The following is a 17,942-nucleotide window of genomic DNA, read 5'->3' on the forward strand; positions in this document are numbered from 1 at the left end:
CTCTATAACCCCCCTGTACCCGCAAATCTCAATTTAATCACACACACAGCTCACTCGCACACACAGCTCACTCTTACACACAGCTCACTCACACACACAGCTCACTCACACGCACACGCAGCTCATTCTCACTCATTCTCACGCACAGCTCACACAATCTCACTCACATGCCCCTTCTCTTTCTAACCAGCCCTTCCTCCATCATCTCATTGTCATCGTCGTCAACATAAAGGCATGTAAAGTTAATTTCACGTTTATTTAAGGTTTATTATGTTATTGTGTCATGTACTGTGTTTTATTCGGTGGTTAGTTAATAAGCAGGGAGCTTAGTTAAGCTATGATGAGTCTGACGTGGCCGTGGTTCCTCTAACTATCTATTTCCCATAGGCCCTGGACTTAACCAACTGCGGATTTTCCAACCGTGGCATTTTCCAGGAACCTAACCCCCTTAGGTTGGCAAGGGATTGCTGTATTTAGCAAGTAGGTTTGCACAGCCGATAATGATACATTGATTTGATTCTCATTCGTTGTTCATGTGGTGTCATGACAGCTGTTTTCGAATCCGGGCAACGTGACAGGGTCATGCTGACTTCCTGCAACTTGTCCTGCAGATGCTTGATGCCATTTAAAGCGATGCGTTGCATATATTTCACTGTTAAAACTGGTTGTATGGATTGTGTTTCAGCTTACCAATAATACTGGCTGCGCAAACCTAGGCACCAAGTTAACTGAGCGACTAAATCGCTCACATGTGGATGTCCCTACAATCAGTTGCACAACCAGTTGCGTAGAGTAGCGGCAGCCTGAACTTCCAAGCGATACGCTCAGTGATTGGGAGTGAAGTAGCTCGTGACGTGATCATATTCAGAACTGTGATTGGTTCCGATGATCCTGAAAGCGCCATTTTATATCCTTATTGGACAACTACTCACTCAGATGTGGACAAAGCGGTCAGGGGCAAGTTGTGCAACTTTGAGAGCATTACAGTTGCTCGACTGATTGCTCTGGCGTGGGCCCAGCCTTACAATTGCTCACAATGTGTCTGTTGCGAATACGTATCGTACACATATTACACACAATGTAAAATTACCGCTATGCACCAGATCATTACGTGAGTCTGACCCAAAAATCGGTGGCAAACCACACGTGAACTGCAGTGTGTCATACCTCTACATAGCACGGGAACAGGTCGTTGAAGTTGAAGACCTTGAAGAGGAGCTTTCTCAAGGCCATCTCTGCCACCACACAGCCGAGTGCCCACATGTTCACGTATAGCCTTTAATAATATCATCACACAGTATCACCACCACAGCGTCATCAGACACACACAGTGACAAGTACACAAAAAGAAAAAGATTCCCCATATAGCCTTTAACAAACTGTTGGGGCAAGTCCTGGCTGCAAGTACCTATAAAGGCGCATGAAGTGGTGGGTGGCCAACATCGCGCCCGGTCACCTTTGTCTCCCTCATGGCAATGTTAATGCATCACATCAGGTATTCATTGGTGTTGAACGTGATCGGGAATCGAACTGATGGTTTCATAGCACAGCGCAATGACTGCTACACTACTGCTCCCCACACACATGCTTGTGTAGTGGTGTTAACTACTCGCTGTTCGCAAACTGTGAGGGAGCGGATCGTAAACAAGGTTTTCCCGCTCAATCAAACGGTCAGGGTCAAAGGGGGTGAGGTAGGATCTAAACGCCAGATTGGGAAGGACCAATCTGAGGGTCCCACAAGGTGGCCGGGGATTGAACAACCCGGCCACGAACAGGTATAAAAGCCAGAGCGCTGAGAGCTCTTGGCCAGTTCTGCTACACGAAGACCCAAGTCGGCCGAAGACATCTAGGACCCTGGACCAAGCCCTCCAGCCCTTATCAGGGCTAGGGCTCAGTGTAACCAGTGGTCTGGGAGAGATCCCCTAGGTCCAGCCAGAGGACGCTGGGATAGCAGGGAGATTAGATAGCCTGCAAGGTCCGGAGGCTGTGTCTTCTCAGGGTAACGGGTGAGGGGACCATATACCCCCTTTGTGTGATAGGGACTGTGTATTAAGATAATAAACAGTGTGTGCCATAAAGAAGTTTAGAAGTCCGTCCTTTACAACACTACACTTGCATACGCACACACACACAGCCATAAACACACACAGCAACAACAGCCGCCATTCATCACCAGCGGTGACATCACCAGGGTGCTTGTGCCAGGCTAGGTGCACTCCGAGGCCACGTAAAGTGCCAAAGGCTCGCTGACAGGTCACAGGACAGAATACATTTATTTTTTATTTAACCAGGTAAGGCCCACTGGGCTATTTAGCTATTTTTCAGAAGCGATCTGGCTACAAATGATAGCTCAGTAAAGTTGCTTATCATGTGCAAATGTATCGCAGCCAAATACTCTAAAAGCATGTTTCTAAATTTAGAGGAAAACACTTGAGGACCCAGAGAAAAATCCATGTGACCACGGGGAGAGAGGCATGCAAACTCCAAATATACAGGCGTCAGGATCAGGATCGTACCCACAGCCTCCAATATACCAGGGGAGGTAGTTAAAATCTCGCCACCGTGGTGTTGGGTTGGCTGACTAATGAGGGGGCACCTGTGCCCCCCACTATTCCAACTTGCTGCATTTGAGCGATTCGACACTCTGCTCATTGTCGTGAGCGTCGCTCCTCTGCCCTCTGTTGTTGAAGGGTAACTTCCTCCAACTGCCCAATAGCGTTTTTCATGACATTTGCGAGTATTGAGCAAGTCCACTGAGCTCCACATCCTTCCCATATTGCAACAGTCCATCTCTTCTCCAGGCCGTACCACGTCTGTTTAGTCCCCTCTATCCCGCGAAACAAAAACTGCCTAGGCATGCGGTGGCTGGGCATGCGGGGTGACATGACACAATCAATGCAGCATTGCCCATCGGAGGAGTTCACTAATGGGAATGTGTCCAGATCTTTTAAGGATTTATGTTCTCCTCACACAATTCAGCCTGGTTAAACACAAAATGGATCTTTGGTTCTTTCGGTAAAGTCACGTAGGTGTTGCGCCATAACAAGGTGCTGTAAGCAGCTTACCTGCCACCACGCTCACGGGCCGACAGGGGGCAGCCGAGAGAGAGCGAGGTGTGTAGGGGTTGACCGAAGGTCAAACCCCCTCCCCATTGGGGGGCCCGTGACCGGAGGTTGACACCCCAGACCCTCCAGGGGCTGGGGGCTGAGGGGGATGGGCTCCCCCCACCCCTTCCTAAGACCCCTTAAGATTTAAGACCCTCTAAGACCTTCCAGAAGGTTCTGGAGCAGGGGTCATGAGGGGAGGGGTAAGCCCAACCTGGGGATAAAAAGCCGACCCTCTGAACGGGTCCAGCAGTGTTCGCCAACTCAAGCTTGAAGACATCTGAAGACCAGCACCCGGGAACCCTCAACCGAGGCTCTCGTTAGAGCCGGGTTGTAGCAGACTCGAGGTAGCTCGGACACCCTGGGACCCTCCCCGAAGCTCTGGTCAGAGCCGCGGTGTAGCGGACCAGGGATGAGCCCCGCACCCTGCCTGGGACGGGTCGGTCCAGTCTTCCCTTAGCCGTCGTGGCAAGGGAATGGTGTGTAGAGTAGCCCGGAGTGTGTAGGATGCGCTAGAAGGGAGCGTGTACTTCCCTTAGGCTATCGGGTTGAAGGGGGCCACTTCAGCTATTGTTTCTTGCTGTGGTTGTCCCACCTGATGACGGATGCTTGTGTTACGCCCGAAACGTCGTGATTTAATTTATTTTATTTTATACCTACCTGACTTTACCGAAAGAACCAAAGAGTATGGATCCCTAGAGTCACGAAAACTTCAAATCTAGATTGACAAAATGGATCATAGGCAGGCCATCCTGAAAATTTCGAACCGGTGCAGATATTCTATGAGAGGGGTCCACATTCCGCAAGCAAAGAGAAGGAAGGGCAAGACTGTTTCCGAAAATACCGGGATCTTTGTGTCGAGTGACAGACCAGGTAGCTTCCACACAGCGTTAAGCAGCTGATCAAAATATAATGCCGCTCGACTGATTCGGAGTGAGAGCTCTGCTGCCAATCTGGAGTTGGTCATGAGCACACAGCCCAGGTATGGACACTTCTCTACTCTCTCCACAACTGCACCATCACGGTGGGGAGTTGACTCAGTGGAGTATTGGATTATACAAAATACATGAGCAGATGCTTAATTTGGTGAGGCTTATAGTAAGGCCTATCTCTTAGTGGCACGCTGCAGATTCAGCAGCAGAACCTTCAACTCATCAGCGGGCAGCAACCACCAGATCATCACTGTGCATAACATGGTTGACCAGGAGGATCAGCCTCCTATTGTAACTGTACCAGATACAAATTCCACAGGTACAGCCATAGAAGGCTTCTCGAATTACATGGTTGAACATGATGTAAACAATGCAGGAGCCAGATGAGATGCTGTCACACCCCAAGATGAACAGGGAACGGCAACGAATGGTGTTGCTCATGAGCGGGAATTGAACTCGGGTCGCCAGGTTCATAGCGCACACACATACTCATGCATGCAGTTGAGGTCACTTACTTTGAGAAGTCTCATGGAAGCTGCAACCAAAGTCTGTTACCCGCACGGTCCCAGCCATGGGGTCCTTGACCAAAAACTAAATCTTTAAAGAGCCGTAATGCACTGTGTGGTGAATATGAGATGGTGGTCCTGAATAAATAACAATATTTTTCATCTCTAAATATAAAGCTTTTTTTTACAAATGTCTTAGCATTCCAAACGAATCTTGATTTGAAGCTTTCGTAACTGCAGGAATCCATACTCTTTGGTTCTTTCGGTAAAGTCACGTAGGTATAAAAAATAAAAATAAATATCACGACGTTTCGATCGCAACACAAGCCGTCGTCCTCAGGCGGAAAAAAATTATCCAGCAGTGGAACTGCTGAACTAGGCTGAACCAGGTTCAGCAGTTCCGAGGCGGACAACCACTTGTGTTGTTACTAAAATATTCAAGGCATATGCTGCAGCTGGGGGTGAGTGGGCAGCGTTCGAACGCCAGTTCGTCTCTCCTATACAGACGTCCGGCTGGTCGGGGGATGAAGCGCTCCACGCCCTCCCGGCCATGCTTGACGACGACGCCCTCGCTGCACTCCATTCGGTGCCACGGGCGAAACGAGCCACGCTGACGGACGCCCTTCATCAGATGCGGCTGATTTACGGACACCCGTCCGAAGCACGCCACTGCTTCGATGCAAGGAAGAAGAAGGCCTCCGAGTCGGCGCTGGGGTACCGCAGCGCGCTGCTGGCAATGGCGGGGGTTGCCTACCCTCGCATGGATGAGGACGCTGTAGATTCACTCGTGCTGCAGAAGCTCATGAGCTTGGCCCGGAAGCTTTGAGTTGCCATGCCGGCAGACGACGACGACGACTTCACGTCGCTACGTGCTGCCAGGTGCATCCAAGCACATCTCCATCATTGCGATGAGGACACGACCGTCGCCGCCTGCGCAGGCCCACCTGATGCACAAGCCTATGACGTGCATTCGGGGCTTCATCAGGCCTTCGCGGCAACAGGAAGTCGCGGATCGTCCAACTGGCGATCCCAGTGGGATCACCACCAGCGTGACCGGCCAACCTCGTGCCAGGACGGGGCATCTACCATCTGCCACAACTGTGGCCTTCGGGGCCATGTGGCGTCCGGCTGCCGGATCCCCCGACGCCGGACTTCAGGACCTCCGACCCCGGCGCCTCGCTCACCACCGTATCCTCGGCATACCCAGGCGAGTCGCGACACCTCACACTCTCGGCCCCCGCTTACATCAAGCACGCACCCTCACACCACACAGGGGGGTCATGCTTTGGAGGAGGGGGATTCGGGCCCATCATTGAGCAACCGGGTGCTCGGACCAGGTCAATGGTCCGAGTTGGCCCATAGGGTCGTTGCCGCGGCGGCAGGGTCCTCCGCCGTAGTGGGTTCCATCGAGGGGGTTGATGTTCGTATGTTCTGCCCGATACATGCCGTCCCTTGCAGCCAGTTGATGTGCCATGCTATGCCGCAAATGGGGGTTCGTTGGGCATCACCGGACGGATCAATGCTCAGATCCGCATTGCTGACGTCCAATTAGTTGGGCCCATTTTGGTCTCATCAACCCTCGCCGTTCCGTGCCTCCTCGGAACAGATTTCTTGGGGAAGATGCCCATTAAAATTCTCATTAACAAGGGCTGTATTGAGCTCCCCTCCGGCCGACGCATGGCCTTCCTGCCCACACCCACTCGGTTGCACTCTGCAACTACGACGGTGCAGGCGTTGGTGGCCTGTACAATTCACATTCCTCCCGGGTCTCAGATGTTGGTTCCCCTCCGGCTTCGTTAAACCCCTTGACTACGACGCGTTCATGGGGGGTGCTGTGATCGGACCTTCGCGTTCAGCTGAGCGGGTGTCGGACCTCATGTGTGCACAAACGCTCGTGCGAAGCGACCACGACCCCTTTATCCAGGTCCTTAACGCGGGATTGGAAACGGCCGTTATCCCTCAGGGAATGGTGCTTGCTTCACGCGACGCCAGCCCTGTCAGGAGATGTGATCGTGGGTTACGTAGGGGGCGAGTCCTCTTCTGTTGCCAAGCCAGGTCCTGACGGGATGGCTCGACGCGCTTTGCTCAACTTCTGCCGATTTGTCACCATTACAGCATGCTAAATTACGCACGCTGCTGAGCAATTTTGCCGACGTTTTCAGTCAAGGCAAATTCGACATTGGCTATACTAAATTGCTTAGCCACCACATCGACACGTGTGATTCCGCTCCAATTCGTCAAAACCCATTCCGGTTGAGCCCGGCCGAGAAGGAACATGTACGGGTGGCCGTCAATGATACGTTGGCGGCCGATGTCATTGCACCATCAAATAGCCCATGGAGGGCGCCGATCATTCTTGTTAAGAAGCACGACGGGAGCCTCCGCTTTTGTGTTGACTTCAGGAAACTCAATAAGATTTCTGTGGCCGATGCCTACCCGCTTCCCAGGATGGACGCACTACTTCTCCACCTTGGATCTCCTCTCGGGGTTTTGGCAGCTACCCCTTGATGATGCATCCAAACCAAAGACGGCCTTTCGCACACCGCAGGGACTGTTCCAATTCAACAAACTTCCTATGGGTCTTCACTCGGCCCCGGCGACGTTCCAGCGCCTGATGGAGCTGGTCCTCGCTGGGCTCCAGTGGGATTCTTGCCTAATCTACCTCGACGATGTCATAGTGTTCAGCAAAACTTTTGATGAACACTTCACGCGGTTGAAGGCAGTTTTCCTTCAAATGCGGGTGGCTAACCTCAAATTCAAACCGCAAAAGTGTCACCTCATGAGGGATTCTGTTTGTTACTTGGGCCATATTGACAGCCGCTCGGGCATTGCCACGGACCCGGAAAAGACAAATTGCGTGCGCTCATGGCCAACTCCTACCTCTGTTGGGGAGGTGCAGAGTTTTATCGGCTTCGCCTCATATTATCGACGATTTGTTGCGGTATTCGCATCCATCGCAAAGCCCCTCCACGCATTAACGGCCAAAGGTGTAAAATTCCATTGGGGAGAGTTAGAACAGGCCTCGTTCAATGCCATCCGAAAAGCACTGGTCGATGCTCCTACCCTATCTTATTCAGATTTTGCCACTCCGTTCATTCTGGATACAAACGCCAGCAACACCGGAATTGGAGGGGTGCTGTCGCAAATTGTCAATGGAATGGAGCGCGTCGTCGCCTATGGCAGCAGGGTGCTGTCGCCCGCGGAGCAATGTTACTGCGTGACGCACCGCGAATTGCTTGCTATCGTTTTTTTCAAAAAGCAATACAGACCCCACATTTTGGGTCCGTTTCCCGCTACTCCTCGGGGTAATAAGTACCTTTTGGTTGGGGTGGAATATTTTACCCGATCGGCCATGGCCTGGCGACTCCCCAACCAGTCTGCAGCAGCCATTACGGAGGCCTTTTTCCAGGGCTACGTTCTGGATAAGGGTGCTCCCGAACGCCTGCTGACCGACCAAGGGAAAATTTTCTCTTCCACCCTGTTGCGGGATGTGTGCAACCTGCTAGGGACACACAAAATTCGCACCTCGCCATATCACCCCCAGACTGACGGTATGGTCGAGCGATTACATAGGACACTTACCTCCATGCTAAGCCACCAGGTGTCTGAGTCACAGACTGATTAGGATCTCCACATACCTGGTGTCTTGGCCGCCTATAGAATGGCGCCCCATGCTGCCACGGGGTACTCGCCATTCTATCTTATGTATGGTAGGGAGGTTTGCCCCCCAATCGACGTACAATTGCGCATTAAACAGCCCGCACCTAAAGCTAAGATTGCCGACCACATCCGCGCTAATGTGCGACGTCTCGTTGATGCCCGGGAGGCTGCTCAAAATAACTCAGAAGCCGGTCAGCTTGCCAACGAGCGGTTGTGGAACCTCCGCACGTCCCGCCACGTTTGGGTAGAAGGGGACCGCGCCTGGCTCCACTGCCCGCAGGTACCATTGGCTACTTCCTCAAAACTGCTTAAGCCTTGGAGAGGCCCGGTTGTTATTATTTGCGTTCTCCGCCCGCAGTGTGTCAGGATCCAGCATGGCAAGCGCCGTTGGTTCGTGCACCCGTCACGCCAAAAACCTTACATCCAACCCTACACAGCTCCTTCACTTCTCGGGAGCCAAGAGCGCAACATGTCTGACGAGCCGCGCCGCAACGATGCTGGATCTAACTCTCGGGCAGGTCCCACTGTCCTGCCCTGAGGTGCCTCGGGAATGAAACCCGCCACGGCCGACCCAGCGGGAACAAGCTTGCCCGCGGGATTAGCGACCCATGACACAAGCGCAACAGCGGGTCGTCGGTCCCCTACCACCTCCGTCGTGACCGATGGACCTGCCACTCGGACTCGCTCCAAACACAAACGATTTTCATGACCCCTGCCCACGAACTCTCGTCCCAACGCGCCGCCACTCACCTTGCCATCATGTATAGTGGGGGGTTGGGGCGTGCGTTCATCCTGCATATATGTGTTTATACAGTGTTGTTCTGCATCGGTGGCCTGGAGTTTTTTTTTTACGCATGACCACAGGAGGGGGAGAGGCGCTTTCTTCTCATGTTTCTTGTTTTATCATCCATTTAGTCATTGACACACGCATACACTCATTCTGATGGTTAACAAATAATTTATTGTACCATTATATTTTTGACAACCGGGAATGGAGGCAAGGGTTGGTCACTGGGGAGACAGAGTGAGCCGGGCTTAGTTCTGGCCACCCACTCCGTGCTGGCCACTTCACCCCTTCGTGTGCGGTCCCGGCCTTAACAGATGTTCGCTCTCAACATTTGCCCCGGCAGTCTCTTGAGTCGATGGGAAGGGATCTCTGTCCTCGAGTTGGTGACCGAGCAATCGTTTGAGTGACGCGGCTCTCTGCCCACATGTCGCTACCACAGAGCACGGGTCGCATGGCCCAGGACTCAGGCGAGCTCAGCCTCGCGGTCGCGCATGGGAAGCCAGAAGGAATCCCCAGTGAGGACATGGAACGTATCGGCGACGTCATTTGCCAGTAAAAAATATGATAATTGTTTTTTTACCCTTTTATCTGGCAACAAAACTGACACCTTTTTTACGAGGAGTCATGTTTGCATAGACCTGCAGTCATAATGCAAACAAAAAACATAACTCTGATAATGTATGCACTGTCCTTGAAGTTGATTGGTCCACACCCGAAACAGCTTTCCTTAGAACCTAGTCTCACGAGGGTTGGACCAGATGACGCCAAAAGGAGCACAACTCAAAGACAATGCACCATCGGAGTATGAGAGCTCGGGGTAAGCATTTACACCATTGGTACCTCATTTGCCAGTAAAAAATATGATAATTGTTTTTTTACCCTTTTATCTGGCAACAAAACTGACACCTTTTTTACGAGGAGTCATGTTTGCATAGACCACAATACCTGCAGTCATAATGCAAACAAAAAACATAACTCTGATAATGTATGCACTGTCCTTGAAGTTGATTGGTCCACACCCGAAACAGCTTTCCTTCGAGCCTAGTCTCACGTGGGTTGGACCAGATGACGCCAAAAGGCGCACAACTCAAACAATGCACCATCAGAGTATGAGAAAAAGGTGTCAGTTTTGTTGCCAGATAAAAGGGTAAAAAACTAATTATCATATATGAGCGAGTGGAAGCAGCCCATGAGGTGTGGTCTTGGTCGTGAAATCTGTTGCGCTGATGCTACCGACGGCAGTATCACGCTTTTTATTCTGCCCTCGGCTTCTTGTGGTGCTCCCAAGGGGCCGGCATTCCACCTTACTCCCTCCCCAGCAACTCAACTACTCTCATTGCGAGGCCACTATTCGATTTCGGATCAGATCATTTGTATGGTCTTGTTATCATTCGTATTGTTTCTCAATTATTCTCTGTTTAACGATGAAATGTAATAACTTATTAAGTTTTGTGTGCTCTGTTTGCCGCGGTCTCGCGTGGTAGGGGTGGCTCGCAAACCAACCTGCCGCACCGGTGTCACATTGACCATCACCACCATGGGCCTAAATGTCAAATATTTTGAACGATTGGAAATAATAACTTCTCACGCATGAAACTCGGCGCTTTTTATCAGGTGCATATCGCGTGGCGTGATTAACAATCGTGCAGTTAGGGTCGAAGCTAGTTTTGTTTTGTTTATTAAAGTTGGGGCCTGGTTCGGTTGGCCCAAGTGCGTGTCGAGTCCGGGCTCTGCTCGGTTCGGGGTACTGTTGGTGCCACCACGCTTGTGAAGCCGGCACTGATGTCTCTCCGCAGCTTCAGTGAGCGCTACAAGGAGGAGATGGCGAGCCGAGGTTCTAGTCAACTCCGGCAGGCGGCTGGTACAGAGGTACAAGCAGGAGAAGAGCCGTCTCGCCGACGGGCTGCTCCACCCACGCTTGCACGGATGGCCGGATGACGTCGCGGTCACCGAACGGCCAAACCACCAACCCGACGGACGACCCCCACCCGACCGCCAGCCAACAAGTACCCCCACCGAGTAAATGACCCAACACGCATCATCCTGACACACTGACCAAATAACTTACAGACCGATAACTCGCCACCCCATCCTATGACCCAATAAAATACTTTCGCAACAATATATATGAACCCGACACTCGACTTTCCCACCCTCTAACTCTATAAGACACCAAGGCCAATACAATACACCGACTTGGTGAAACTCTGACCCGGCAATCGACCCATTTGACTTCGAGCCAATCCACCGGATCACCAGCTGCCCTACTGATCCAATAAACACTCTAACCTGGTAACTTACTGCCAAAATACTGATCCACCAAATGACCCTATAACCTTGCCAGCTAGGCTCAGACTCACGACCAGCTGATCTATAATCCAAAAACACACTGTCCCACCAGGCTATACCCGCTATGAAGGAGGGACCGGTATTATAAATTAATGTTGTGTTTTTGTTCTGCGTTTAGGCACCACTGCCATTACTTGGCCATAAACGTGTTTAAGCCCAGGAGTGTCTGTGCACTCATCTTTCCCAAATGGAAGCTGCTCGTGGTGGAGGCAACATGTCACGTCTGGCAACGTAAAACTAGTTTAGCACCAATGGATTTGACTAAAACCACTCGTGCACAAGACCAGTTGAAAAATTATCCTAGCAAAATTATATCACTTGAAAGAGAAGGCTGCAGATATGTGCGTCGTTGTCTCGTTACCAGCTTTTGTTGAACACTTGGGTGTCATGTGGTGCATTTTATAATTCTCGTGACAGACTGCAAAGGCTGAAGTGGAATTCCTCACACATCCGACACGACACAATATACGCACAGACACACGTAAACTTTACCCCCTGTATTTCCAATATTCCTATAACCGTGCTCGATTCAAGACACTTATTATCTCTTTATCGGTGACACATTTAATAGTCGTGTTTTTTTGCTGGCTGTTTTGTGTGTGTGGGTCTTTGGGGCTGTCTGATGAACAAAAATAAAATTAGTTCCTTGGTTGTTAGCCCCTCCATACACGTAGGCTTTGTTCGGGCATTCCAGTTTCCTGCCACACACGACGACCAATTCAGCTACTGCCCTCAGGACCCTCTTGGAAATGCAGCTTGAGTCCATCAATCACTGCACCGCCACTCCCCTAATGCAGGATACTGCAGCATGCGTCAAAAATAAAATCCATTCCAGTCATTCTCAGCACAACAACGGATGAAGGCCCCTCCCGTACGTCGCGTTACCAATGGGGGTCATTTGATCATATTTCACCACGCTGGTGAGTGCGAGTGCAAAATTATTCCCGGTGTAAGCGATCCGGAGCGTTCCGGCTGAAAGTAAACATTGAGCGTCGCGATGGAGAGAAAGAGCAGTCTAATCACGAGAGAAGAAGGTGCGATGAAGGGACCACTCCTACCCCTTGTAGCAAGCCACCCTCCCTTATCACGCCTCTTGATACTTCTCCACTGTCTATAAATGCTCACAACATGCTCAATTTTTTTCCTTGTTTTTTTATTCTCGTCGATTTTTTTGCATGGAAGCCCCCGTTTCAGCGAGGCCGGTGCTCTCCTCCTTTCCGTAGGCATTCAGACGTGTCTCGCCTCCTCTCGTGTAACGTCTGACCTCCATCCCCCTCCCTACGCTCCTCTCCTACAATGCTCCGTCTCCTCACAAGTTGACAAGTTCTCCATTCGGTGGCCACACTTCCCCTACAAGGTGACCCTGGCAGCGCGGACCTGGGAAGCTGCGATCCTCCGTGAACGCACCAGCGCTTTCCTTCAGCATCTTCCTCGGGAGGCTTGCTGGGGTTAGGAGCTCCGAGAAGGTGGGAGGGGGGTTCCAGGCGGCGTGGGCCGGGTCTTCACGAACCGGCTACCCTTATGCCGCCCCCTGCTGGCGTGGGGTGGCGACGCCTGTTCATCACCCAAATTCGAAGGCCTCATTCCCCGCCGTTCTGGCCTTAGTGACGGAATATGGAGGTGCTTTGGGATACAAATTAAATGTAACTAAATCGGACTTGATGCCCCAAATAAGTTCTCAAGAAATTAGTTTTCAATCTAGATGATTTAAAAGTGTATAGCTCCAGTGGCTTCCTAATATCGGAAGTGCATCTGAAAGCGTGTGATGTGCTGAGGCCAGAGCACAAATAATCATCCCCATGCAACATGGCCACCATGATGCAGTCCCCCATGCAACATGGCTACCATTAAGTCCCCCATACAACACTGCCAACATGAAGTCCCCCATGCAACTTGGCCACCTGGATATCACTCATGCATCATGGCCGCTATGAAATCTTCAATGCATCATGGCCACTGTGACATCCACCATGCAACATGGCCATCGTGATGTTCCACCATTCACCATGGCCCTCTGTGACATCCCTCATTCCTGCTCTTACCTTGCGGTGATTTGATGCAGATGGAGGCGGTGCCCTCTGAGGACAGCGCCCTCCACGTGGTACAAAATTCGCCCTTATTTTTCGCCTCTCCAGATTGGCTCATCTACACACACAAAGACAAAGGTCCACCACATAGGCTTTAGCGAGATGTGGGGGATAGTGCAAGCGGCGAGCACTGAGCCAGGATCTCTGAGATCCTGGGCTCCACATTCAGGAGGGTCCTGCTGAGATGTCAGTTCTCAGCATTCGGATATTTGGCCAATGTCAGATGTCACACTTGGATTAACAATGAGACACGTGTGTATTTAAAGGACACACGCAGGTTAATGGCATCCTTCAAACTGTTAAGAGAAGTAGGGCTGGGCCAGGACATGCCACGGCCACGAGGAACAACGATGGTTGATGGTCTAGAACAATAACGGAGGTGCAGCCAAGTATCGGAACACGTCTGAGAGGACGGCTGCTAGAAAGATGGAGCGACAAAATCGGTGCTTGGTGGATTATTCCATCGCAGGATCGTGAGGGGTAGCAGGGTCTCAAGGAAGGAGGCCTTCATCCAGTAGTGGATAGATGAAAGTACAGTAGATTATTAAAACGTAGAAAGGCAGGTACACAGAGAGGATCTTGGGGATATACTCTGATAGATGTGTAATGTAGTAACTCCACGGGAGACGACTTCACGGGTAACACACTCTTTATTTTATCAAACTTGGTTACAGGTGACTAACACCTACTTTGTATCTCGGGTGACAAACACCCACTTCGCTACTTGGCGACTAACGCCCACTGAGTTACTCGGATGACCAACATCCACTTAGTACTCGGGTGACAAACACCCACTTAGCTACTTGGCGACTAACGCCCACTGAGTTACTCGGATGACCAACATCCACTTAGTACTCGGGTGACAAACACCCACTTAGCTACTTGGCGACTAACGCCCACTGAGCTACTCGGATGACCAACATCCTCTTAGCTACTTGGCGACTAACGCCACTGAGCTACTCGGATGACCAACATCCACTTAGTACTCGGGTGACAAACACCCACTTAGCTACTTGGCGACTAACGCCCACTGAGCTACTCGGATGACCAACATCCACTTAGCTACTCGGCGACTAACGCCACTGAGCTACTCGGATGACCAACATCCACTTAGCTACTCGGCGACTAACGCCACTGAGCTACTCGGCTTCACTAGGTCTTCAGCTCCGTCTTCGGGTCTTCAACTGGGTAACTCTCCCCGAGTGCTCTCGCGCGTCCCCCTTTATACCCCACCTGCGGACGTCGCTGCGAGCACCCACTTATTCGACCAATCGCCGGGCGCTGGCTACGATCCTCTTTTCCCACATCTCATCGTGCCTCACCACTCACTCCGCGCCGCCTCGTCATCTGTCACTCCCGGCGCGCGCGTCCACACCACGCCCACAACGCGTGCCCAACCCCGCACCCCGCGCCGCCCCGTGATCCATCACTGTCACAGTCGGCGCACGTCAATACCACCACTACATCACCCCCTACCACATAGCTCGCAGCCGCCCCGGCTGCTACAAAAATATACAAACCCTCCCTGTGTGCCCCGTAACACAACACAACAACAAGAACAACAACTAAGCTAACAACACAACACGACGCGAACACCACCATCCGCAACCCTCAACCAATGCCACCGCGACAATAGAACAATATATACAAACCGGCGAGTGACAATAGCAATGTGTATACAAAAAAAATAAATGAAAATTTTTTTTTTTCTTTCGACTCGTGCAGTGTCCCCTTTTCTTCCGAGCGTCCCTACAACGGGACATTACCCCGGCAGAGGGGAACACCGGGCGAGCTCGGTGTAGAGCACAAAAAAAACCGTCCTCATGAAAATTGTTGAGACCTAGCCCGAGTCCGCCTTGCCGGTCCGTCGTACGGCACCAGACGCGGTTGAACGTCCGGTGGTGCCGGCGGTTCAGGAAGACATCGGCCAGGCATCGAGGACTCGTGCGTGCCCCGGGGTTCAGGCTCTCGACGGTCAGCAGCCGTCAAGCCCGAGGCACCTGGGGGTGGGTCAGGTGGAGACACGTGAGGATCAGCCTGCGACACCTCCCTCCCCGAGTCGACGGTCACATCACACGCCCGGTCGTCACGGCACAGAACGGGGTCACACGGTGCCGCATAGGGCTTCAGTCGGGAGGGGTGCACATACCAACGGCGTTTCCCCCATTTAATCTGTATACTCTGGGGCCGTGCAACCCGCACAATTTCCACCGGTCCCCTCCAAGGTCTCAACAACTTGGGGGACGTAGCCAACGGTGCATGTGGACAATGCAGCCAGGCCTTATCGCCTGGTTTCCAATCATGCGTATGCACCCTCCGCTCATGCAATTTCTCGTTTGCAATTTGCCGCGACCGCGAATTCAACCTTGCCCCCTCCCGCGCTTCAGTCAATTTGGCGATATTAAATTTGATGTGGTCTGCCAATTTAGATTTTGCACGTGGCTGGGAAATCCCCAGTTGGACGTCCATGGCCGGATCGGCCTCCCGCCCATACATGAGAAAAAATGGGGAAAACCCTGTCGCCGCATGAGGGGCCATTCGATAGGCCGTGAGTACCCCCGGCACCTGTAAGTCCCAATCAACCTGATCGTCGCAGACCTGTTGGCACAACATAGACGTGATCGTTCTGTTCAGACGCTCAACCATCCCGTCAGTCTGCGGGTGGTAGGGGGAAGTACGCACTTTCTTTGTACCCAACAGGTCGCACACCTCGCGCAACAAAACGCTCGAAAAATTCTTCCCTTGATCCGTCAGCAAGCGTTCGGGGGCGCCCTTGTCCAACACATAACCCTGGACAAAGGCGTCCGCCACCGCCACAGCCGACTGGTTGGCGAGCGGCCATGCCATAGGCCATCGGGTGAAGTATTCCACGCCAACCAGCAGGAACCTATTTCCCCTTGGTGTAACCGGAAAGGGCCCCAAGATGTCCAACGCTACCAATTCGTTTATACGCGAAACCTGAATGGATTGCAGCGGTGGATTAGCTGCCAATGGTGGCGGTTTCCTTTTGGCGCACCCTACGCATCCCTTAAGAATATTCGCCACGTCGTTACCCATCCCCGGCCAATAATAGTCTCGCTGGATTAGGGCGAGCGTTTTGTGAAAACCCAGATGCATGAGCCGTTCATGAGCTGCCAGAACAACCCTACCCCGCATAGCAACAGGCACCACGAGCACGTGACGCCGGGACATGTTGTCCCACCTCATCAACAGGCCCTGTCTGCACACCCAGGAACCGACCCGCGCCTCCCCTTGTTCGGGAGCGCCAACTTTCCGACGCAGCGTAAGTAGGGAGCTGTCGGACATCTGGAGGCGGCCCCACTCAATGAGGGGCAACGACAACAGCGAATCCCTCCCCGTGGGGGCGTCCTCTCCCGGGGTGTCAGTGGCGGCGAGCGCAACTCCCGGGGTGCCGGCGACCGGGGGTTTGCACCGCGCTGATCCCAACAAACATGTGCAGTCCGTGCACGGCGGCAACCGCGACAAGGCGTCCGCGTTTGAGTGCCGCAACCCTTTTCGGTAAATCGTCGTGAATTGGTAGTCTTGAAGGACCTCCAACCATCGGGACAATTGGCCCGATGGCTGCGCCACGCGCATAGCGTATTGTAGAGCCGCATGGTCCGTCCGGACCGTAAAATGACGGCCGTAAAGATACGGCCTGAATTGCTGTGTAAAAAACACAATGGCTAACAATTCACGACGAGTTACGCAATAGCGTTGTTCTGCGGGGGAAAGAACCCTACTACCGTAGGCGACCACCCGTTCAACCCCCCCGACCAACTGTGAGAGCACCCTCCCGATACCCGTATTGCTGGCGTCCGTGTCAAGCAAAAACGGTTGTGTGAAATCGGGGTAACACAAGGGGGGAGCCTGCACCAAAGCGTCACGGAGGGAGCAGAACGCATCCTCCTCCTCTGCCCCCCAGTGAAACCTCACACCCTTAGCCGTCAAAGCGTGCAGGGGCTTGGCTATGGTGGCAAATTGCTTGACAAAACGACGGTAATAGGAGGCAAACCCAATGAAACTACGAACCTCCGTGACCGAGGTTGGCGTTGGCCATGAGCTGACGCAATGCGTCTTAGCAGGGTCCGTCGAGATCCCTGAACGACTCACGATATGGCCCAAATACCTGACCGATTCCCGAAGCAGAAAACATTTAGCCGGTTTAAATTTTAGCTTAGCGGAACGCATCCTGAGGAACACCGCTCTCAGTCGCTGGAGGTGCTCCTCGAAAGTCCGACTAAAGACGATAATATCGTCAAGATAAATCAAACAGGTATCCCATTGGAGGCCCGACAAAACCAATTCCATGAGTCTCTGGAACGTGGCGGGAGCGGAATGTAAGCCCATGGGCAAACGGTTGAATTCAAAAAGGCCCCCAGGTGTCCGGAAAGCAGTTTTAGGTTTAGACTCGTTATCGAGTGGCAATTGCCAAAATCCAGAAAGCAGATCGAGTGTGGAAAAAAACTGCGCTCCCGCCAAGGCATCCAGCGACTCATCCATCCTGGGGAGCGGAT

The sequence above is a fragment of the Lampetra fluviatilis genome, chromosome 63, assembly GCF_964198595.1.
Source record: "Lampetra fluviatilis chromosome 63, kcLamFluv1.1, whole genome shotgun sequence".
In the NCBI taxonomy this organism is placed as follows: Eukaryota; Metazoa; Chordata; class Hyperoartia; order Petromyzontiformes; family Petromyzontidae; genus Lampetra; species Lampetra fluviatilis.